Here is a 25090-nt window from a genome sequence, read left to right as displayed (position 1 = left end):
TTGTCAAAGTGGGGGTCCTTGAGGCCCCCCACTCACCCCCACGCAAAGTGAGGACTTGTCTAATTTGTCACTAATTTAGTTGAAATGATGCTAATTAGAGACCACATGAGTCTTCTAATCGTCTGAGGGTCTCAGAGGTTACCCATCTCCATCATCCCCTCCCAAGGTGTCAACCTGTGGTTTGATTCTCATCATACAGGGTTGTTGACATGTGCACACTTTAATATATCCTTTTACCAAGGCACCATATCTGTGTTGTGCCTGTTTGGAAGCCCTGTCATGAAAGTGGTTGACAGCTACCGCAGCACACATCTCTCTGTCTGCTCAGTGTCAGAAGTTCACTTCTCTGTGAATGAAAAGTGAATCCCTGGCAGCGCACAAGTGCAGTTTGTTGAGAAAAATAAACAGGTGCCGTGGTGTCATTAACGCCCCTGGTTTGTGTTGTGTTATACTCTGATTCACTGTGAGTTCTCGGCGCACTCCTGACATTCTGCTCTTTGATAAAGTGTCTGCTGCACCATTCATCACCACGTGCTGATAAGTCTGTTCCTGTCATTGCCGTGCAGTATGTCAGATGTCAGAGGAGTGATTTAAGAGAGAAAGGAGGATCTCTTGTGACATCCGCTTTTATTTATCTCCTTTATCTCATTACGTTCCAAATGACAAATAAAACATCGCTCCCTGTGGGATGTTAGGCAGGCTGACAACGCAGGAATCCTTGTTTTTTTTTTTTTTTTTCATGGCTCATTCTGATAGTGCTACAGCAGCTGAAGTCACTACCTTTAATATACATAGCTATCCACTGAGATCCGTATATTTTAAGATGATGACCTCCTTTTAAAGTCCATGGATCATACCACAGTTCAGTCACAACCTCCCATGTAGGCTTAACGATGGGAATAATCAGTCATGATTGACTCTTGCCTCCTCCGTAGTGCTTAGTCACAATAATGATAGAATGCAGATTTGCAGCATGAAATCTGAACCAGTCGTCCACCCTGGTTAAAAGTATTCTTTCACTTGTTTGGTCTGATTACTAATTCGTGACCTCGCGTCTGTTAACAAGTTTAACTTGTCCGGCGTTATCAGTGATTATATTATATGAGCTTGGCCCTTTGTGGTGCTCAGAGCGGATGTGAGAGCAGATAATGTAGCAGTGGAATGAGGAAACAGGTGTGCAGAAAATGATCCCAAGAAGAAACATCATACAACTAATATGGATTTACGCCCATCAGGCATAACATTATGACCACCTGCCTAATATTGTGTAGTTCTCCCTTGTGCCTCCAAAACAGTTGTGAGTCATCAGAGAATGGACATGGGCCTTCTTAGGGTGTCCTGTGGTGTCCGGTAACAGAATGTTGTTAGTGGGGGCCTTTGGGTCCTATGGGTTGAGGGGTGGGTCCTCTGTGGATCATCCTACAGATACTAGATCAGTTTGGGTTCCAGTGAATTTGGAGGCCAGGTCAACACAGGTCAGGTCTGGGTTGGTGGTACACGTCTCAGTAACATCCACATGAATGCCACGTCCAAAATTTCTCCTGTCAGTGGTTTTTCTAATGTTGTGGCTGATCGGTGTAGTTTGTAGCTACTAAAGATTAAAATCCTAATAATGTAAACTAGTAGGCTAAACCCCTCATATGCTACCACAGTTATGCTACAGTAGTGCTTCACCAAGATAAACTTGTTACATGCAATGAAATGTGCATCAAATGTCTGTGCCCCCCCCCCCCCCATTCCTCTTGATTTGCACGAGTGCAGCGGTGCTCTGTGATGTTGTACGTGTTAGTATTCCTGCCCTTTGTGCTGCATGACCGCCTTTTCTGACAGCTGCTGACTGCAAAAGACTTTGAAGATGTCATAGTGGCAAAGTACTTCTCAGCGGTGTCTTGTGCCAGCATGCTGGTGTCTCCGCTGCCACCAACGCAATGTCCAGTCCTAATGACTTCTAGGAACATTCTCTCTGTAGGTTATAGGTCATTTTAGTTACACATATGCTGTGTTTAAAAGGTTTCTCTTTCTCTCTTTACAAATTTTGCATTGGAGAGGGTGAAGTGAAGTAACATGATTATCCAATTTTTGTTGTACACATGAACTTGCAATAATAGTTCCGGACCACAAAAAAACAGTGTGCTCTGCATAGAAGCTTAATGTTTCCAGGCTAAGCAAATGAGGCATGATGCAGCTTTTTTGTGAAATGATACTCATATGGCAGCTACTTATTTGTAATTGGTCTGATTGGCATTGCAATGGACTGCACTTATTAAATGATGTTAGTGCATCTGGTACAATTACATGAGGAGATGTGCATGAATAGTTTATTTTTTTTGTTTGTTTGTTTTCTTTGCCCCACAATTTCTAGGCATGTGGTAAATTAAATGAGCGTCTTGGCTTTAAACTAATTTCTTATACTGTGTACTGTAAGTGACAACAATAATCACATTTGTCTGCGGTTGATAGGCTGTATCACTGTGACTGAAGTAGCCTCTTTGGAGAACGCACCCACTGGAAACATCGCATCACTGGTCGTGACTCATGCTTTCACCTACTTACCGTTTGCTTGAGTGGAGCTCGTGACCTGCGCTACCTGTGCTAATTACTCATCAGTTATGAGGGGGACACAGCAGCCAGGGAATAGCTCTGACCTATTGCGTCATGCTCCGATGAGCCGACGCATCCTCGGTGGAGCGAGTGCGTGTGGTCCCCCTGACCTCTTTAAGGTGACTGATGGCCAGCGCGGTTGTGTTTGTGTCAGGCTGCTATCTCATTAGCATTCTGCCAACATTAATATCCCATCCTGCCTGGGTTCAGTGAGCCCATATGGCCAACATGCCAATATTTACTCATCTTTAATCTTATTTCTTTTAATCTTTCTGTAATCCTTTTTCACTTTGCTAAAGCACTTCAGGATATTTCATGAAGTCCCCTTGTCACCTTGGGGTGACTGTAATCGTCATTTGATTGTCCTGTTTTAGTGCACAACTGCTACTGTCTGTTCAAAAGAGGCCGAGGTCGCGGGTGTCTCCCAGAGCACTGTGACTCTAAACACACTCAGATGGCTGTTGTTGTTGATATTCCAGCTCTGCGCTGATAGGATCACGATCCCTTGATGAAGGCTTAGGCTGTACAGTGGTCTCGCCTGCTCCCTGTAACCTGTTTCATTACAGCCGAAAGCAATTTGCAGCCACAGCCGCATTTGATTACGGCGTGTTTATTTGCTTTGAATCCCCTCGTTTCTCGTAGGAAAGCCGCTTACTTACCTGTGCAAATCGACTGTACAAACACAGCCGTGCTGCTTTGTCACTGGCACCTTATCGTGATTAGAAAAATGTTAGGAATGATTCAGCGATGATTCAAGCGCAGTCAATCTGCCGCTGTGGGCTTTGGGAGGAGAAAACAAAAACCTGGTACATCCAGTTCCAGTAGTTTTAAATGTTTCTTTTGTGAAAAATTAAATGATTATTCATATTGCGGGGGAAAATGTTTTGCTATTCTTTTAGAGATGGCACTGAGATGGTGTAATTGTCAAGCAGACTAAAGAGAATAAAGACCGTATTCCCATCTGAGACTTCTTTCAATCGCCAAAAGGCCAATTTCTTGGAGACAGAAGGTTTTCACCTGACAGCAGCGCTATAAAACAATTACCCGCTGTGGCTTAAACCCTCCAGACGCCTCCCTGTGGGTATCGAACAAGTGAGCAGATAATAAAATGACACAATTATCCATCTGTCACAGTATTAATAAGATGTTTGATTTGGTCCATTTGCTCCGTGAGTGACGTCGGAGTGGCAAATCCCCTTTCGTTAATCCACAATCCTTCTGTTCATCTGATTTTACACGAATTTACAGATTTGTTTGGGGTTTTCGTTCCACAGCATGAGTTTCTAAATTCGCTCTAATGGGGATTTAGGTTTATTTGATTTAGTGATATTACAACAGTGTCAAGGGCAGGAGGCAGAAAGGTCAGAGATTCTGTCCAAAAAAAATGGGTTCATATGCAGTGTCGCAGTCCTTGATGAGAGTCTGGCTTTTTTATTTACCCAGGAATGTTCTGCTTGCTCTTTTTATGCGTGGCTCAGTTTCCTACAGCTTTACTCACTAATCATCATCTGCTGTTGGCTGCTGAGCAGCTCTACTAGTGCAATATGGGGAAATTAAGTCCCGTGCCCTGGGGGAGCTTGACAGTAGTTGTTAGGGAAGCTGTGAGTTGCTGCTTCACTTTCTCCGCCTGTATTTTGCCAGCTGGTGCATGGATCTAAGCCAGCAACTTTGCAGTTACAAGTATGTGTCATTATATTTCATCAAGTGCTGCGATCAAGTCCTCAAACTGAGAAGCAGATTGATATTCCTCTAAACTATCTACACATCTTTCTCATTGTTTGTACTCAGATAATATCACGTAATGCGTATTAGCAGTCGTAAGTACAGCTTGTAGCTGACGGGGATGACAGCGCTACATGGAGACCACTAAATACGTTGCCACGGCAATGCCGGAGGTTAATTTCTTCCATGATTGTTTAACTATGCTTTTCTTGTGCAATATAAGTATAAAGCTGGCAACTGTGTCTGTAGAGTTTTATGCTGTCTTTGTCTAATTCCTGATGATGAAGACGTTTTTATTCTTCGTGACCTTATTAGTGGCATGACCTTTTAACCAGAAGTTTAGATAAAACAAACTGCAGACTTTTGTACTTCCTTTCATACTTGTGGCACATGACTTTCATTTCGTTTGTTGTTTAAACTTTCATGCCTGAAATGATTTACTTGTCTTCTAGTTGTCACTGTGTTCCGTACTGCAAGGCAGAATAAAAGTGACTATGAGCATCAGTAAGAAGCATGGACACTTTTGTAACCAGTGTAGTTTTACAGCTTACACTTAAATGGTGACATTTCAAGTCAAACTAAATATATATCCTGATGTGGCAGCACCTGTGCAGAGACGTACCGAGCTTGTGCTGATGCTTTCAACTTTAAACAATCTGAAAATCTCATGTTCCACGTGTTTTCTTCGTGGTCAGCTGTGGTTGCTTCTCGGCTGATTGCCACTTGAGTAACAAGTGCAAACTGACACCGACACTTGAAGCCGCAGCACTCTCTGCCGAAGTAAGACGTCTTGCTCCCATGGTGAGGCCACAGATTTGTTGCAGGGCTTGCAGCAATCTTGCTTTTTGTTTTCACTTTCCCCCGACGGTGATAGTTCTCTGCATCATATGCCTGCACTGACAAACAACTCCAGCTTTAATTAACAAGGCAGCCCCCTGAGGCTCCGCTGCTCATTGGCTGACGCATCCCACGGAGAGAGCCTTCTTAATGCCAGTGGGACGTCCCCCCGGCCCTGGCTCTCTCTAACTGTCACCCACTGCAGGTGACAGCGTGGCTGATAAATGCATGGTCACATCCACAAGCTCTCCCTCTCTCTCTCTCTCTCTCTCTCATGCACACACATGAGCACGGCACTCAACCTCTACTGTGCATCTGTCCAAGCCATCGACCCATGACCTAAATATATCCACCCGTGGAAGGTTGGATATGTGTTGTGGATGTGTCATGATGTGGATCTGAAAGCAGGGCAATCCCTTGCCTCTGTTACTGCCAAGGTTCACTTGTATACAGTTATGTAGGACTTTGGTGACACATACCAAAAGGCAACTGGAGAAAAAAACTAGTCGGAGGGCAGCTTAGACGACAACATATGCAGCACATATGTTTATGCGGCACCACAAAAAAGTGAAAATGCCTGTCGCATTTTCCCTCTGATGTAAGTCCAGTCAGTTCACTGGATCAGTCATCTCTATTTTGGCAAATTTATTTAAAAAGACTGAAGATGAAAAGACAAATTGATGACAAAAACTTCACCAATCGTTTAATTTTTAGATTCTGTCCCAGATTTGATACTTGGATACTTTTTCCCCGTGCCTTGTTTTAATGAGATAAGTCAAAGTTGCCCAGTTTTAAACCTTAATTTACCTTATTCAATTTGAAGAAACCAGTGAGTTTACCAAAATGTAGATTTGGTTTATTCTTCGTTCTTTAGGTCAGGCATACTAGTTGCTGCGCTGGCTTGGTGTTTATTAAAATGACTGTCACAAGTTTGGTTCACAATAACCCCTTTCTTTCTTGATTCTATACCAGCAAAGCATTGATGCCGCTCTCAAACCAGTTTACCTGGCCGGTCTCTTTGATTTCAAAACATGGCCCTCAAACCATCTTGGTGGAAAAGAGATAATAGAAGGAAATAAAAGCTATAGATAGATAGACTAGGTAAGCTGGTTTAAAATTCCTATGTAGAGTTCCTGACTACTAGCTTTTCTATTGGGCACTGATTTATGAGCAGCTTTGTCTGAATTAGACGCTTGCACAGAGATGGGCGAGTCCTCTTATGAGCACTTGCACCAGCATGCAGACAATGAATCGGTTGGTTGTGCGGCGGTGATCCAGTAAAACCAGGGAAGGAGACATCTAGCTACCAAACATGGATGTCTCTGGTGTTTCTACTCAAAAAATTAGCTCATGTATGACAGGATATTCATTACGTTAAAGGATACACACTGTGTATTTTAGTAAGAAACTCAAACTTTAATTCAGTTTGCTTGTTTACAAGAGAAGACTCCTTGCTGCAGCCGTGTCAGTTGTCTGTTTGGAGGTGCTACTTCAGTCTGAACGTATAAGCATTACAAAACCTCAAAAATAAGAGCCTCTTTGTTTTCAAGTAGGTCTCGTGGCGAGGAATAGCTGGAACGCAGACACAGTACAACATAGCTGACACACATTAAGTGGCACATAAAAGCACGTGGGTAGCTTGTATATCCATTTCCTGCCTGCCGTCCTGAGCCGTCTTCCATCTCCCTGTCTCAGTGTTTTCATTGTGGTGAATGACAGTATGTAATTATGCTGTGATTAAGATGCTGTCTGTGAGCCTGCGATGGATTAGGAGCTGCACTGTTAGGTTTCCCCGGTAATTATCCTGCGCTGATTTGTCCCCCTGTTTTTTGCCTTTCACAACCCCTCTCCAGTTTCTCAACTGTTTGATTAATGCATGTTATTAAACAATGTTAACAAAAGATATTTCATTTGAGGCAGTTTAAGAAAAAGAACATTATTTTGAGATAACTTCGTAGTCATCATATTTGTCTCTCAGCCGAGGCATTTTCCAGCCCTGTGATTTAGGTTAATATATAATGACGTACTTGGCCGCAGAAGCTCTGAATGAATGACTAGCAGACGAGGGCTGTGAAGGATTTACAATAAAAATAATGAAGCCTAAATAGAGAGGGCACTCTTTAAGTGGCTCATTAAATAATGGCTGTTTTCCTTTTCTGCCTTGTCCTTCGCTGGCAGAGAGCAAAGAGAAAGCTCTGAAAGCCTGGCTTGAATCTGCTTTCAGATCACTTGAATCCGTTTTTCAACATTTTGTTTGTGCGCATGTGGAGGTCATCTCTCCAGCCTTGGAGACTTCCATTCAGCACGAAGGTCTGTTGACTGGCCTTACTGAGTTGTGTGCTTGTCAGGGAAAGTATTACTAGTAATTTCAACAATGCTTTCCTGCAAAAAATAGAAATTTGTAGATATTTACAGTCTTCCTGTAACAGTTACTGAATATGCCAGCAGGGTTTGTGTCAGACAGCGCCACTCTGATAATAAAATCACTACAGCCTCTCTGCACCTGCTTGCTTCTGTAAAATCATGTTCAATACTGGATACATCTTTGTCTTTCAGTCAAAAGCAATTAGTTTTACCTTGAATATAACATATCGAATATAAATTCCTTCAGCCATAGGTGTGCATGTGACTGTGAATGGTTGTCTGTCCCTCTGTGTTAGCCCTGGAATAGACTGGTGACCTGTCCAGGGTGTACCCCACCTCTCGCCCGATGACAGCTGGGATAGGCTCCAGCCCCCCGCGACCCTTCACAGGACAAGCGGTTACAGAAGATGAATGAATAAATTAATTAATTTCTTCAATATATAATTATAATTTAGTGGCACTCCCCATTGTATTAGTGCATGAATCTCTCACCCCTAGAAAAGAACCGAAAAGTACCATTTGTCTCCACTACATCAACATACCTGGCAGCATTTCACCTTTAAACTACAGACTTTTTTCGTTGTTGTCGTTGGTGGGGGGTGATACTGATCATGAGTTCCGCCTCAAAGACATTGTGATAGTCTGCCTCTGTCTGTTCTTCTGAGGACTAAGGTCGATACCTTGGCTGAGGTCATTTTTTTTTTTTAACAAAAGGCAGGCCACTGCCCTGGAAAGCTATAGGTGGAAACCATTCAGTTTCACTGTGATTACATTTGCAGGTGTATTTGGGTTTTTCAGGTGGAATGCTGCCCTGCCCTGACATTTTGAATACAGCTAAGCTAGCATTCAGCAGCTGTGCACACGCCCCTTGAACTGGGTTGTGGGTTGCCAGGTTGTGGTTTCAAATTGCATGTAATGTGTGGATTTATTTAGTGCTTCATCGACAGTCTGGCAGCTTGGGTAACTTACCGATCTATGTACTGTGATTATTCACTGAGAGTATGGGGAAACGGACTTGAAATACTGGAGTAACTCGTGAAAATCAAGACTGTTGTCAGGTATAAACGTCACGAGACATTATTCAAACTCCCAGTTTGGGTAACACAATTTAGGTATTTTGTACTCCCACAGATTGTTCTGTATCATGGCAATGCTGGCGCACATCTGAAGTCATCAGAAACAGTGTGCAGACTACAAATCAGCCTCCAGTCCATGTGGTCATGTTTTTTAAGGAGAGCCTCATTTTCAAAGGCATGACTCACACAGTCGTGACATTGCGCAGAGTCTTGCTGCATGTTTTCTTAATAGATCGCTCTTGGTGTGAAAGCAATTAGCGTTAACAGTTGTCGGCATGCTCTTCTGCTACCAACACTCGCTACCAACACCAGCTCTGAGGGGAATAGTCTTTATAGGCCAAGTGATGCTGACAATAATTGCTCAGAACTCAGCTCCCCGTCTGAAATAAGATACAGTGATATGCTAGGCTGCAATTTATTACAGCTCATTGTTTGTTGGTCTGTTGATTGTATTTGCGGTGTTTAGCCTTTTCTCTGTGTCTGCGTGTTTCTGTGTGGGTGCAGGCAAAGCCAAGCGAGGACTGTTGCTTCAGTGTTTCGTGTGATAGCTTTGGCAGCCATATAACAAGCCGTGGCCAAGATAATAGAGCTTAGATAAGAGGTTGGTTATGCAATGTGGAATTTCTCTCTTTCCCATTGCCACTTCTGCTCCATTCACTGTCTGGATGACATTTGCCTGACAACTCTGGGCTGAGCTGCCACATTCAGTTTTCCTGTCAAAATGAAGCACCTTGTCGCCCATCCACACTTTGCTCATGGAGTCTGAATCAGTGTTTGGCAGGTGGAGTCTATGGAGGAGTTTGTCATAGCTGACATACTGTAAGTGAAGGGAGAATAGTTTGTCACTGCATCTAGTCGATTATTGCCCGTTTACTGCCCATTGTTAACCACTTTAATGTGAAAGCTACGGCGCAGTTTTCAAGAGTCATGGTGAGATCTGTGTTTCTCACCCTGCTCCACTTAGCTGCATTCACTTCACAGTGGAAAGTGATGGGTTATATGCGTGAAAATGTTAGACAGCTGAAGCACCTGCACAGCTTAGAAGGGTATGGAACTTGTTGGTTGAGTCATCAGTGCAAGCTAAAAAGTTAATTCCCGTTTTAGGCAGAACCGTCCAGTACGTGCTTAAATTATCTTTTTAAGAAGCTGAAAAAGAAATCTAAGTGGCCTTGCTCACAGTTTGAGTTTGCTACTTCTCTGATTTGTCCATCAGAATGACTTCTTCTCCGTAGATGTGGAGGCAGTACATACGGGGATTTCTTCTGAAAGTGTTTTGTGGTTTACACACTGTTTTAGAGGCATTTTCATCCTGCCAAGATTAAATCGTAGCCGAAATATAAACCCCTCTGGATTACATACTGTGTTCACTTGGCGTGGAAAATCTAAATTGTCTAAGAAATATAAACATAGCATGAACAATAAGAACTTTCTCAAACCGCCCCTACAACGTTCATACTTTTGTTCAGGAGGCAGTCAACCTGTGGTTCTGAATGCTTCAGTAGATGTTATCAGTCTTTATCAGGTTCAACCTGATGCCAGCCCAGACACTCTACTTTATGAATTCCTAGGCTTGCGGATGTAAGATTTGGTGTGCCACAGGGGTCAGTACTGGGCCCCATCTTGTTCTGTATTTATCTACTCCCACTTGGTAACATACTACGCAGCTTTAATGTCAGGTTTCACTGCTATGCTGATGACACCCAGCTTTATGTGCCTATACAAACAGAGGACTCCACTCAGCTCAACAACCTAGAGGCCTGTATAGCAGACACAAAGAAATGGATGTCCAGAAACTTTTTATTGTTAAACACTGACAAAACAGAGCTGTTAGTTATAAGACCACGGAAGACGAAGCACGCTGAGGATTTTAGAGTCTGTGTCGATGACTGTTTTATAACAGAGAGCACAACTGTTAAAAGTCTAGGTGTCACCTTGGATCAATTTTTAACATTTAAACCCCACATAAGAAACATTTCCAAAATTGCTTTTTACCATCTAAGCAACATTGCAAAAATCAGGCCTATGCTATCCTTAAAGGATGCTGAAATTCTAGTACATGCATTTGTCTCATCTAGACTTGATTATTGTAATGCATTATTTTCTGGCCTGCCTGCATGCACTTTAAGATCTCTGCAGCTAATTCAAAATGCAGCAGCCAGAATTTTAACAAAAACAAGGAAAAGTTCACACATAACACCTGTTTTAATCTCACTACACTGGCTACCCATTCCTGCACGAGCAGATTTTAAAATTCTTCTTTTAGCCTATAAAGCACTAAACGGACTTGCACCTTCATATGTGTCAGACTTGGTAACCCCCTTCACCCCCTCGCGCCCATTGCGATCTCTGGATGCGGGCCTCCTGACAATTCCTAGGGTAAAAACCAAATCTGCAGGCCAGCGCTCCTTTGCTTTTAGAGCCCCATATTTGTGGAATAGTCTTCCATCGCATGTTAGGGAAGCCAGTTCCGCAAATATTTTTAAAAGCAAACTAAAAACCTTCCTCTTTTCAAAACACTATGGCCTACCCTGTAACCCATGAATTGGTTCTTTTACAATGGTTTTACATTTGTTGTATATTTGTTTTACATTAGTTTTACATTTGTTTTACATTTGTTTTACATTTGTTTATACTTGTTTTATATTTGTTTTACTGAAACTTTTATTTCTTGTTTTATTCTTCTTCATTTTAATTTATTACTCTAACTTATTGTTATTTGAATCCATGACTCCACATACATTACACTCATGTGGTTGCTCATGAGCTCATAGGGTATCTCTGTGTACAGTGTTTTGAGACCATGCTTATGGTGATACTGCACTCTAAATATCAATAAACTTAAACTTAAACTTAAGTAACGCTTGCAGTGTCTTCAGATGTTGGATGCACAACACTATATTCTTTTCAGTTTGTATGTTTGGGTACTGACTAATACTGAGTACCAGTGTGACAGACATTTGAACTGTCTGTTGTAGAATATGTTACATCAATCTGCCACCGCAAGACCTTCTTTAGCACCCAGCTAACCTACCACTACCTACCTGCGCGGCTGATTCAGACTTTCACGTTACATTTCTGTAAAATGCTGACGGAGATGTGGTTGTGTTCAAGCACCACTCCAATACCCAGATGTTGATATCTGTGCTATGAAATCTCTACCAGATTAAGATGTCTGCTCCCCTGGATAAATGCATTTGAAATTTATTGGGATATGTAGTTAGACCAACAAGAAAAACTGGAAAGGGCAAGACAGGTTCTGTCACCCAGATTGATCTGTGAGGCAGATCTTGGCAAAGAAAAGCATTTGTCCCTGCCCTCTGTATGGACTGTACATAATGCATAATGTCCATGTCTTTTCTTTTGGTTTGTTTGTGCGTTTCTTTTGATTCATATGTGGCTTACCCATAGATTAAAGGCAGTAAAATGCATTTGCTCCCCCCTTGGAAACAGGCTACAACAGGCTTATTTCAAAGAGGTCGCTTTGTCAGGCCATCGGAAAGGACGAACCGGCAGGGCTTCACCCAAGGTGTGAAATGAGATCAAAATTAAACACATACACTCAGAGAATGAGCACAAGGCCAGTAGTTGAGTCAATAAAGAAAACAGGCAGCGTGTGAGAGTGAGAGAACATAAACAGAACTCTGCCAACCTACTGTTTGCATTCCTCGTCTCTCGGCTTCGTAGCAGCTGCTTAAGTTGTGTGCAGTTTAAATACCATGCTATTCATAGCCATACTTGCAATATGATTTGTAGGCACGGCCCGTTATGTTGCAGTTTGTTTCATTACACTGTATATTGTGTAATCCATTAAAACTGCACTAGGATGCTTTTAAACAAGGCTTCCTTTAATGGAAGACAGATTGTATGTTTAATGCAAATATAGTTTCAGACACTAACAGTAGTTAAATATGAAGAGCAGAGGATTTCCCAGCTTTAGAATTTGGGGAAACACAAAATCTCCATATATTAAATATCAACACAGAATGTGCCTCTTAAACTTCAAAAGCTCATATCAGTCTTCTCTCTTAGACAGTCCATCACTTATAAGAGCAGACAGTACATATTGCAAATGTAATCATGTAAACACGGCCAGGGAATTCATCATTCTTAAAAGTGAAACCATTTGGGGTTTGTATTGATGGAGGGACGCGGATGATTGCTTTTCTGGGCCGTCATCTGCAGTAATTGAAACCATTTCTGTTGCATATTCTACTTCTTTTCTGTTTTGGTGAACAAAGAAACACCATATGTAGTAGACCATGGTATCATTTCTCATCATTCCACACCAGTGTGGTGGATGCAGGTTGGGACTGAGCAGAGACTTGATCATTATTCCCAACCCTTATTAAAGGTCTGTGTCAGAGTTTTGCACATCAGCTCGCCAAATATTGAGAGCCAAAGCTTAGTGTCATGTCCAAACTAAATGCCAGACCTCATCGTTAGGGAAGACCACAAGATTACCACACTGTGCTTAATACAGCAGGCTAACTGTGCTCATATGTTGTTTGAAATGTTCTGCATTTGTTTTGTTGTAAATCATGTGTAGCCTGACCAGTTTACCTATTATTATTAGATAATTAATAGCCACAACTGTAAGCGTAAGTAATAAGTAGTGCTTCACACGCTGAATAAACTGACACTAGCAAAAAATGAGCAATGACGACTAACTTACTAGTAGGGCTTTAAAATCTTCAAGCTGATACCAAACACAAGGATGATAACAGTTTCCAAGGCCGAGGCACACAGCATTTTTATGATTACATTTAGATTTCCACTTCACAGAGGTCGCAGCAGGTTGGCGGGATAAGCACTGTTGCCTATCTGCAGCTTCGCGGGAGGCAAACATCCACCGCTTTCCACAACACGGAGTCAAATGAGATCGCAACACTTCACAGACACTTTGTTATCAGACCCGTTAATGAGAAACATTGTGGGAATGAATACCTTCCCTCTCTTCCCGGTCGGCCTTCCCCGAGGCTCACCATCAGTTCCTCAAATGTGCCACTGGCGTGAAGTGAGTGCTGAGAGCAGACACACACGGAAAGAAACGCAGCAAGAAAAGGTGAAAAATTGATGGTGCTGCAGAAAGAAAGAGAGAGTACGGGGTGTAGTATTCCAGCTCCCCGCTTAATTGTTTCCTGGCAGCAGAGGTAAGCTTGTTCTCAGTGCATAAATCCTCCTATTTTCATTTATCTGCTCCAGGTGTTGATGAAACAATTCCCCGCTGGATAATCATATTTCCCCTTCCCCGCCTGCCAAGACCCCCCCCCACACACACACAGACAACCACACAGCTCCCACCCATCACACACACTACTAGCTCTGTGTGTGTGTATGAATGGATCTCCTTGGCGTTTCAATTTGCACAATAATGTGAGAGGTGGAAAACGGTTACACTCAATGACAGGCTACACCAAAGGCTTTTGTGTGTTGGGTCTGTCTGTGCGTGTGCGTTATGTGCATGTGCAAAGTGGTGCCACCCAGCACAGGGCATCCAGTTAATTTGTTAGCCATATGTTTACTCAGCAAGTCAGTCAATCAGTCGGTAAGTATGCACGTCAGCTTGTCACTCTGTCACTCAGTCTGCTGCCTGTTTAGTAAATCAGTTAACAGGGAAGTTATGAAACTAGTCTTCCAGTCAGTCATCAAGCAGCCACAACATCATCATCATACTGTATGTTTAACTTCTCTTTATCTCCGAATCCATATCAAAATCTGTTCAAATGATATTGAAGAAGTAAATGTGTGATTTGAACATGAAGCTCTTCGTTTATATGACGCCCACACCACTTGTTTTCACTCTCTGTTGAAGCATAAAGCAGTATTTTATGACTGGCTGAACAAGACTTTATTTCTGGTAGCTGCCAGTCATTTGGTGGCCTGTGGCACTGCCTTTATCAGTTCTGAAGCCAATAAATGTAACTGAGGGTCACATACCTCTGGAGGCCTCTCCAAGCCTCTGTAGCTTGAGGCAGGGATGTTAAACCAAGGGCAGATTCAACCGTGTCTACTCTGCCATCAAATAGACCCTGTAATGCTTTATCAGTGGTATAAGACTTCCCTATACAGTGTTTTGTACAAATGGTATACAGCCCAAAAGCAGATATGTTTTGTTTAGGGATGCCCCAATACCACTTTGTCTCAGATCAAGTACAAGTGATTGCATATGGATTCTTGTTGATACCGAGTACCCAGCTACAGCTACGGTTGCAGTCATTGTTTTGATGCCATGTCTTTTCCAGGAGTGTCCTATCACTGTAGCGTATGATACTACCTGCTACTAACAACACATGTTGTTCCAGTGGGTCAGCACATATTTCTGGAGTCTTTTCATAGGTTCGTTTTACTTCGCCTGAATGTTTTGAGCTGAAAGAGAGATTTAACGGACAGCTAACCTGAACCTGACATGGCTTACCTTCTTTTGTGTGTATTGGTGGTATTGATGCATTTTAGCCAACTACCGTTGACACCTACCTGTGCAGCTAACGAGAGGTTAACGTTAAGGATAGGGATGAGATTGGTATCGGATCCGATTCAGGCATTTTTAAAATCTTTTCTAGTTATTTATTGTAGGTATGCCATGAACCAAAACCATTTCCCTGTAGCATCAGAACGCCTCCTTCCGATTATGTTTTAATGTTGGTCTGTTAGTGTCAAAGCAGTCAAAAAGGAAGAAGAGGAACTATTGTCCTGTGACTAAACATGTGTGCTGTGGAGAAGCACTTTAGTCTGGAAACCGAAATTTGTAAATTATGCAATGTGGATGTTTTGCGAGGTGGTAGTAGGAGATTGTCATTCAGTGCTAGCAACTCGATACAAAAAAAGCATTACAGAGAGGGTTACAGAGTTTCTCTAGGTGGTGATTTAGGGTAATACAAGTAAGATAAGAAAAGCCTTTGTTTGGACATTTTGTTTACTTAAGATCAGATCAGACATCGGATTGGCCGACACTGAATATTAAAAGATCAGTACTGGATAGTGGGGCAAGAAAAACTTGTTCGGATATTCCTAGTTAAGGATATCCATAGTTATGCCCATACGGATCTCCAAAAAAGATCAGCATCTGCTACAAACTGACATATATGGGTTTTGAAGGTGGTAAAACCAACACCAAAATGAATCAGTCTACCTTAAGCGCTATAGAAAGTGTGATAGGAAGTCTAAACTGCAGGTCAACACCTCTATAGCTGGAAAGGACTTACTCAGGTGCACTACCCACTTGACATCATGTCATTTCCCAGTTCAGTACTGACTGGCCTTGCAGCCAGATCTATGACAGGCATCTATAACAGACAAAAGAGGCAAAGTGAGCTAATGTGTGTTCTTGACCCCCTTCAGCAAAACAGCAGGCATTGTTTGCAGTAGACGGCACAATGGCGTTTCTGTTCAAAGCAAGCACAAGTGAAAGCTTGTCATCAGAGCCGAGGAAAGTAAGGGTGAACAGAGAGAGGGGGAGAGAGAAGCACTTGCTCACAAAAGCAACCTGTTTGAGTGCTGGCTTTGGTCATTTAACCTTAGTTAGTGGGTTCTGTTAAGTGAGCTGTTTGGACATTCTCTTTTGTCCTTTCTTACCCTGAATACCGAAATCTGAAGGTTTAACTAAGGAACACACTGAACTTAGATTTACTAGTGTTACTGCTACACACCACCATGTCTGTATCGTCCTGTGTTAGATACAAAGGCCAAATACTGAAGGTGCTGTTTTGCTATTCGTCCATTTTAATCAGTTTTCACAGCCCATACAACATACCGATCAGTTCAAAAGATGCAAGCAAATGCTTAAATTGTAATACAATTCCTCTTTTACTTTTCCTGCATCTACAAATCAACCTCACTGTGGCCAAAATATTACTTTACAACATGTTGGTGGGAAAAAAGCACAGACTTCAGCTATCACTACCACTGCTGCTGGAAGATCACCTGCTTCTGCACCTGTTTTGTCAAGCCTCAGGCCCCAGCCATGATCACACTGCTACAACAGGAGGCTATCGTTTATCTGCTTATGACACACTAGCATCTGTAGAAGACGTCTCTTAATCCACTAGCATGAATGTATGATGAAGATGGTCTAACCTCACCTGTTCAAATTAAAAATGCCCTGTTATTTGTGTGACCTCATCATAATGAGAGTGAAAATTAGGGATGCACCGAAATGAAAATTCTTGGCCGAAACCGAAAACTGAAAATGGAGACCAAGATGCACCCCTCTTGAAATTTCAGTATAACACGTTTTGCAAATCGCCAGCAGTGGGTCTTTATATAATATTTTATATACTGAAATATGTCCACACGGCAGACATGCCGTGCTGGCTGTGGTTTTTGCTTACATCATCAAAACATCCTGTTTCGGGCCGTGCTGTTTCAGTGATTAAAGTCTTTTGGCCGAAAACTGAAAATGCACTTTTGGGCCATTTTCGGCCGAATTTTTTGGTGGCCGAATATTCGGTGCATCCCTAGTGAAAATACTGAGTCAGGTTGCACAACACTGACTGATACACCTTTTTTGTTGATGCATAATGTCCTTTTCAGACCCCCATCCCTTTAGACTATTAAGATGTTTACAGTAAGTATTGTTTCTGCACTGCTGTAGAATAAAAAAACACATACCAGCATGGGTGGCTGAACAAGATAAACATCTTACATTACAATGTCTTTGGAGATTCCTGTGAAACACAGCAGCAGGCAGTTTTAGTTGTTTTGCCATACGCACTGTACACTGCACTTCACTGTTCTCGTGTTAGAATCACAGCCCTCCATCAGTGATATATTTTATCTTACATCTGGTAACTAGCCAAACAGGTAACACTTAGTATTCTTGCCCATTCCCTTGATGAACATATCTTAAAAAACTATTTCATCACATTAAGACATTGGGCAAAAAAGTAGCAGCTTTAACAAGTAGCTGATAGAATCTTGTCGTACATTTTTCTCTTGCTTTTGAGTACACCCAAGAACATGCAAAATCCGCTAATTCAGTTCCAGTTGATGTGAGACATACAGGCATTTTACTGATTCGTTGTGCAGGAATTTGGCATGGCTTTTTGAAAGCAGCGTGAAACAAGGAAATCCTGGTTTAGGAGTCTTGCAGTTGGACTGGTCAACGTGGTGTTTTCTGATTAAATTTTTTAAAGTCCTCTAAATTTGGACAGGAACCAGCCATGGCTGCATGTGCAAACCCCCTTGCTTTGGAAATGCCGCCTGTTTCTTTTTACTGGTTGTGTTTGTGGTGGGTCTGAGAGGCAGCCTGTCAAAGTTAATCAGCCTGCAACGACCAGCTAAAAGCAGACATCCTGACTGCAGCGTGGTCCACACTCACACACACACACATAGACAAAGGCAGGCGGACAAACATGCAGCCTCTCACGTACATGTTGACTCTCATGTACTGCTAGTATAAAGGGAGAGAAAAAAAAAAAAAAAAAAACCTTGTTAACAGATTTTTCTTCCGCTGGCAAGTCATTAGTGGAGGCTTGGTTAATGGTCACACTGACTGAACCTGCAAAGATACAAGGCAGCGCTGCAGTCATTGAGCTGGGGCTTCAATGGAAGTGGATGCCTGAAGACATTTATTCAAACAAGATGAACTGTTGATCCCTCGCTTCCTCCCTGTTCCTCTTTACGGTGTAGTGTTACAACAAGAGGAGGAAAAAGAGAAGGAAAAATCCTTTCCTGTCTGGCTCTAACAGATAAATCACTTCTAAGAAACAAATGTATCTTCTCCAGCAAAACCAAGCAGGATATGTGGTCAGTTGGTAAACTAATACTGTAGCACCTGTAGCACCAAGACTGAATGCTGCACTAGTGTGTACTGAGTCTGCTGATAGTTCCACGGCTTGTTCATACATGTCACTGTGAAATGGCCGAGGAGTGTGAAAAATAAATAGCTCTTACCTAAGGCCTTGTGTGTTTATGGATGCATATCTGTGTGTGTTTGTGTAGTTGAACCTCAGCTTCAGAGAAACAACTATCCACTACACCCCCCCGTCTGAAATGTCTCCTTATATTGCAGTTAATCAGGCTCTACAAGCTTGTAGGGGGCCATAACAATAGATTATACCTATACAGAAATACCAGCAGAGGAGTTATGAAGAGTCCATGTAATATGCTGATGTAGAGGAGAAGCATTGCAATAATAGCTAGTAGTTACTCTGTGGACAACCAAACCTCTGCCAAGGCTGAATAATTAGAGTGTGTTTGTTTATTATTTGTCATCTGGGTTTGATTGCACAACAATATATTAACATAATGTCCATGCTGTTTAGCAGATGATTGGAGACTGTCCAGCTTATTTAAAATAACCATGAGATGTGTAACATTAAAAGTGTCACTGCCAAAGGAAATTTTACTCCTGGGGAAGTCAGCTAAATATAACTTGCATCTCACTCGTACTCACTTGTAAATGAACCTAATGGAACTAACAGTTATGTGTAATACTCCCAATCCCAGTCCCCTTACACAGTGTAACTCTTTTTTTTTTTTTCTTCTTTTTTTTTTCAACCAAAAAGAAAAAATATATATATATATATATTTGGATAAAGAATTTATAGAAATCACCATGGGTACGAAAGTTTTTGGATGGCTCATAAAGGTGTCCGACAAGGATCCGTTTCAGGCCCCCTGCTCTTTACTCAACACTTTATTTCTTTTCCCCAACTTAACATGGTAATATCCATTTTTATGCTGCTGATACTATCCGTGCATTGGTTCTACCAACCAGGCCTGCTACAGGTTACAGTCTGCTTGTGATTAACCTTGCACCTCTTTTATTAAAGGTCTTAACTCTAATGCATTGCCATAGAGCGCGAAGCTTTGATGTTCGCGCGCTCTCAGTTTATGCTGAACAAGTTTCTCAGAACTGAAAAAGTCTTTTGATTTTTAAACCCTAACCAAGTTTGTTATTTAATAACAGAAAAAACAAACAGTTGAGTAAAATACTCTGTATGCTCAGATTGCAGCCCTTAATTCACTTAATTGAGTCCCATGGCATTCATTACTCTTTTTGTTATTTTCATTGCCGCCTACTCAGTCAGGTTGAAAATAAGAGGCAATGACACCAAGTTTTCAAGTTTCTACTTACAGCAAGGAATATTTATGCCATGTCAGTGTTATTTACCAATGGTCGATTCTGTTTATTGTGTTTGATTGCATTATTAATGTGTAATGTGTACCCACTCTTTATCAATGGGAACCTCTGACTGAATACCCTGAATCCCAATATCCCAGTATATCATAATACTCTCAGGAAAGTCAACAGTTTTAAGTTTCCATGATTCAGGTTATGTGAATGGTGACAACTAAGGGTAATAAATGATGCCAGTAATCCAAGCTTTAATCAAGCAACATTATTACTTGAATCAATGCTCAGAACTTCATTTGGTATTACTAATTATAAAAATAACAATGTGTATTGCCCTTTTCAAAACTGTCACATTGTGTCTTACAGAGAATAACATTATAAAGTAATAGTCCATTAGAGTAGATGAAACTTTAACAACCCTCGCTCTAGTCATCACAGCAGCAGAGAACAGGATACAGATATAAACTAGAAAAAAATATGAACCACTAAAGATATAAGTAAATTATCATGTTGGGAATAACACCTTGTTAAATGGTTAACAGAAGACAGTGTCCTCTACAACATTCCAGATGGAAAAAGCACATGAAATAAAAGCCTCTTTTATAAAAGCCTGCCTCTGTGTAAAGATTTTAAAGTTGTCACAGTTCACGGTATCGTACTGACACTAACCCTGGTTGTTATTTAAAGGTTTCAGTGGACAGTTAGCTGGTGGATGTGATGTGGTAAAAGGGTCATATTGCTTTATTCTGCTGTTACTCTGATCGCCTCCTCAGATATGTGGGAGATGAAGAGTAGCACTGATAGCGCCGAACAGCCTGGCGTAAGTCTTTATTATCCCTGAAGGACAATTTGCTTTATAGCAGCCAGTCATTAACACTCAGCAGAGATCTAACAGGTACGCTACACCTGCACGTATATTCCCGGCAGCCAATTGCATAAAAAGTGTAGAGAAGTGTAGAGTCGGTCAGTATGTGTTGATAAGAACTGTGGAAATATAAATATGACATGACTATGTGATGGTGTTGTCAGTATATTACATACCTCTCACCAGTTGACTTTATACAAAAATGTACGAACCCTCCACGATGTCACCCATAGGTTTTCTGAAGAGTGGTTTTGAAGCCCAATGTCAGTGGCTCTGCCTGTCACCATCTTGGCATTACTTTCCAGCTAATTTGAGAAAGGGTAAAGAGATTGATCATAGCTGCGGCTGGGCGGCTGACGCCAAGGCAGACAGCGAGCGACTTGGTAGGGCACACCCTAAATTATGCATAATTCCAAGCCTTGATATCATTTAAATGGACGAGTAATATAAAATTCAACACCCATGAAGTAGGCATAAAAATGGGAATTAACTTTAAAGATTTTTTTTTAATGTACCAGCCTGTAAACATGTTTAGTTCAGCTGTAAAGTTGGGTATTTTACCATCGAGGTCTGTCGGGACTGACTTTCGCATCTCGTCAGCTTCAGGCTTCAAGCAATATTTGGCACTCCTGCGTTGGCTTCATCTTTAAGCCACGGAGCTCGGTCACATCAGAGTAAGCAAGTATTTCAAAAGGCACAAAACTGATGATCTCCATCTATATCTCACTGATTTATACATAGAGTGAAAGCAGATGCTTTTTGCGCCGCTTAATTATAGGGTTTGAAAAATTGTATTATTACACACCGTCTGCGTCGTATAGTTTATCTGTCAGCTTGTTCCAACTCGTCACTGGAGCTGTCTGATGTTTTAACGGACTGAAATATATTCAAACACTTCAGCTTTGGTTTTCTGTGGCTCCATTATTTTAATAAATATTCTAGATATTTTATGATTTAGGTTATCCACATTCATACACTTTCAGTCTGGTGTATTTGGAACGTTTGAAAACTGGGATCATGACAGAGAGAGCGTGTGCAGTCTGCTGTCAGTGACTCATCAGAGCAGGAGCTTTGGTGGTTTTGGGTAATTTAAGGCTTTGGTTCTGTTTTCAGTTGTGGTTTTACTGCACATTTTCATTTGGATATCTTATGATAATAGCATTATCTCATTATTGCATGCCTGTTTTGCGCGTCAGTGAGGCTGGACCCACTTTTATGTTGCTATTGTTGTTGGCTCTGCTTTTGTTTCCCACGCTCCAGAGCTCTCTTGGTAATGAGCGGTGCTAGTTTGGAAGAAGAGCTCAGCCTTGCATGGGATGACTCTCTAAACTCATGGTGGTTGTGGTTTCTGTGGTTACGATGGTGGCTAGTTTGCGTCTGTCTAGTTCACTGACAGCGCTAAAAAGTCTGGATCTCACAATGATCTAGGTCACTATAAAACAATACAAAGGGTTATTTGCTGCATGGATGCTTTTTCAATCACTGAAGCAAAAAATAAAAAAAAAGCCCCCAAGTAACAGGAAACATCCATCAGGAACTATTTTGGATTAATTCCAAAATTTGGCAGGGAACTGTTCCACATCTATCTAGTTCCTGCTCTGTGGTGTGTAGCCAACTGTCACTATAAGAAATGTCACTTTGCAGAATGAGTTTGGACTTTGACCACACTCAATATAACACATTACAAGTGTGTTTTCAACCAGGAAGATTGTGACAAGCATAGTGGGATTTGGCCTTTTGGCCTTACTTCCCTTCCTCTTTCTCTTTAGCAGTGATCAAGCTGTGGACGGACTAAACTCATAATGCACAGATCGCTTATCAGCTCAGTGTATTTGAAACACTAATAAAGAGCAGAAAAATAATAATTACTAATAATAATTTAAAAGTCCTGGTAGATTATAATGACCCCACGTGGATTTTATAATTTACTTTCTGTCAGATGTTCTCATTTCTATCTTCAGTCCTTGTACTTGATCAGTAGCAGATGGTATCTTTACCGATCTCTGCCGTGTACGTCTGACCAACTTTTTCCAGCCCTGTTTTCATCACCTCATTTTCCACTGCAAAGGTGGAAAGTTGAACGGCTCTTTTCATGTTCATTTCAACAGTTGTGAACACAAATGTGAACTTTTTGCACCAGAGAACTTTAAAACCTTGATATTTTTTATGCTGGCTAAAGCGTGCTTGAAAAAGAGAGACGTTGTGGGAAACATATTAACATTTGGCATTTAGTGATTCATGAGATTCACAGTGTCGAGTGCTCGTTCTTTGATCAAATATTTACTAATAGACTGTATTTTAACTGACATTAGTTTAAATAGAGTCATTTTACTTTATGATTTATGATTTTATTTGAAGTAATTCTGGCATGCTTGTTCAGACGGTATTTTAACTTTCAGTTCTTGTGTATAATTCTAAGGCAATTCAAAGAAAAACATGTAATTAAAACGGCTTAAAATATATATTTTTTTAAAAAAAATGAAAAAAGAGATAGGAATGTAGTGAATTAGATTTAAGCTTCACCTCTGTGGATGTGGACGTACTGAGTGCTATGCAGTCCTAAAGGATGGCTTCAGCATTGGATGGGATCACAACCAGATGAAATAGTTTCCTCTTATTTGAGCGTCTTTGTGTTTGTGCATTAACCAATGATGTCAATCAAGTTCAGTCCTGTGAGGTATTAGAATCTATTAGTAATCTAATAGTTTCCAAATGCAGGATGAACTGTTTTCCCACTCCTTCTCTGTGCGTATGCTGCATGCACAAACAGAATGTAAAGATGAAATGTAATGGTTTTCTTATATATCATTTGCTGACATAGAAGCCTTAACAAGATGTTACATTCCTCATCTCTCTCTCTCTCCCTCTCTCTCTCTCTCTCTCTCTCTCTCTCTCTCTCTCTCTCTCTCTCTCTCTCTCTCTCTCCCCCTCCCCCTCTCTCCTCCCCTCTGCCACTTTCTTCTTCCTCTTACATGTACTCTCCCTCCCTTCTTGCGTTCTTTCCCCAGGCGTCCTTGTCAGTGTCACAGTCAGTGGATGCTATGGAGAGAAGAGGGGAGGTCAATAGTTTGTCTCCTCGCCTTATAAATAATGTGACTCAGAGGCTGACAGAATGAGTTTGGATGGCGGCAGCAGGCATAAAATTGAATATTTTCTTAACCACCGCCGCTGCTGTGGCCTCCTTGCTCTGCAGCTTGACTTGTTTAATTTAGGTGACGAACACTTGTCTGACCTTGTGCCGTGTTTCTTTTCTGTTTGTTGTTGTTTAGGGGAGTGTTTCTCCTTCTGTTCCTGCGTCACTGCTGGCGTTTTAGCTGAGCTAGGAAGTGTTTTCTTGTCAAAGAGCCATGTAATCGCATTACCCTCCACATGTGTTTTGGTGTAGAAAGTGTGTTTGTGCAAGTGCTGTGTTGGCTCCTGCCAGAATATCCGTGCTCTGAGATTCCACACTCGCACACAGACGTCGTACATGTGTATTAAGCAGTTTGGGTATGTGAATGCATGCGTGCTTACTTGTGGACATTTTGTACATGCACTCATGAACATGTTTGTGTTTACTAATGCCAAGGGGTGCACACGCTCCACTGGGATTTGAGCGTTGCAGTCCGCTGCTAGCTGCTACAGCGAGGGCCCGGGAGAGTTTTGCTGCTCTGTAACTGAGCAGCTCTGGGGAGGGGAATGCTGGGGAGGGAGTGAGTGGAGATTTCCTGTGTTACCCATGCTGTGCGGGGTGAACACCAGTGTCAAGCGTTGGGTTACAGCTCAGTGTGATGGTTTTGAAGGCAACGCTGCACATTTACCCACTGTGGATCTGTCTCTCTTTTCATCTAGAGAAGTTAGCCTCAGCACAGTCAGGCAAATTTACAAATGACTATATAAAGTACAGTATGTGTGCATTAATATAGAATATATAATACAACCTGTGCACATATCATTTATACTACTAACTATTTCTTTACTTATTGGTTCAATTTACAGTGAAAAAACTGACAACAAAGCCTCCTATGGCCAGGTGCTAATGGTTAACAAGGCAACGCTGCTTTCCAATGCGGTTGCTGTAGTTGTGTCTGCATATAGACATATAAAACTAAGGGCCTGTTCAGACTTTGCATTAAGATTCGATGAGATCTGCACTGAGATCACATATGAGAGATCCGATCTCTGACCACATTTGAAGGTGGTCTGGGTCTCATGTGTCCACATTCCTTTGGTGGCGGGAACGCAGTGTGTCCTGAGTTGCATTAAAGACCGCCTGTATTCAACAGGGGTGCTCCTACGTCACAGAGTTTTGCTTCAGTTATTCAGAAAAAAACATATGGCTATTTTAAATGGCTATTATAAATGATCACCTGAAAATAATAATGCACCGTTAGTTTCATGATGACGTTCGTTCATGATGAGGGCCTTTTTAAATACTCTGTCCTATGTAACGGTGTGTATGGAAACTTCCAGGGTTGGAGTTTTGTCCAGGTCTAACTAACTATCATGGCAGAGATCAATAAGTCTTGACACACACACATAAAACAACGCTGTTCTCGGTTCTGGAGC

At 41.6% G+C, this 25090-nt stretch overlaps 1 protein-coding gene across 6 annotated transcripts in view; it reads left to right on the top strand.

The window, feature by feature from the left end:
* fbrsl1 (fibrosin-like 1) overlaps positions 1-25090 on the top strand; it is a 272207-nt gene that overhangs the window by 1315 nt on the left and 245802 nt on the right. The window lies entirely within an intron of this gene.

The sequence above is a fragment of the Chelon labrosus genome, assembly GCF_963514085.1.
Source record: "Chelon labrosus genome assembly, chromosome: 9".
Taxonomy (NCBI): Eukaryota; Metazoa; Chordata; class Actinopteri; order Mugiliformes; family Mugilidae; genus Chelon; species Chelon labrosus.
This window is presented reverse-complemented; position numbering and strand designations above follow the sequence as displayed.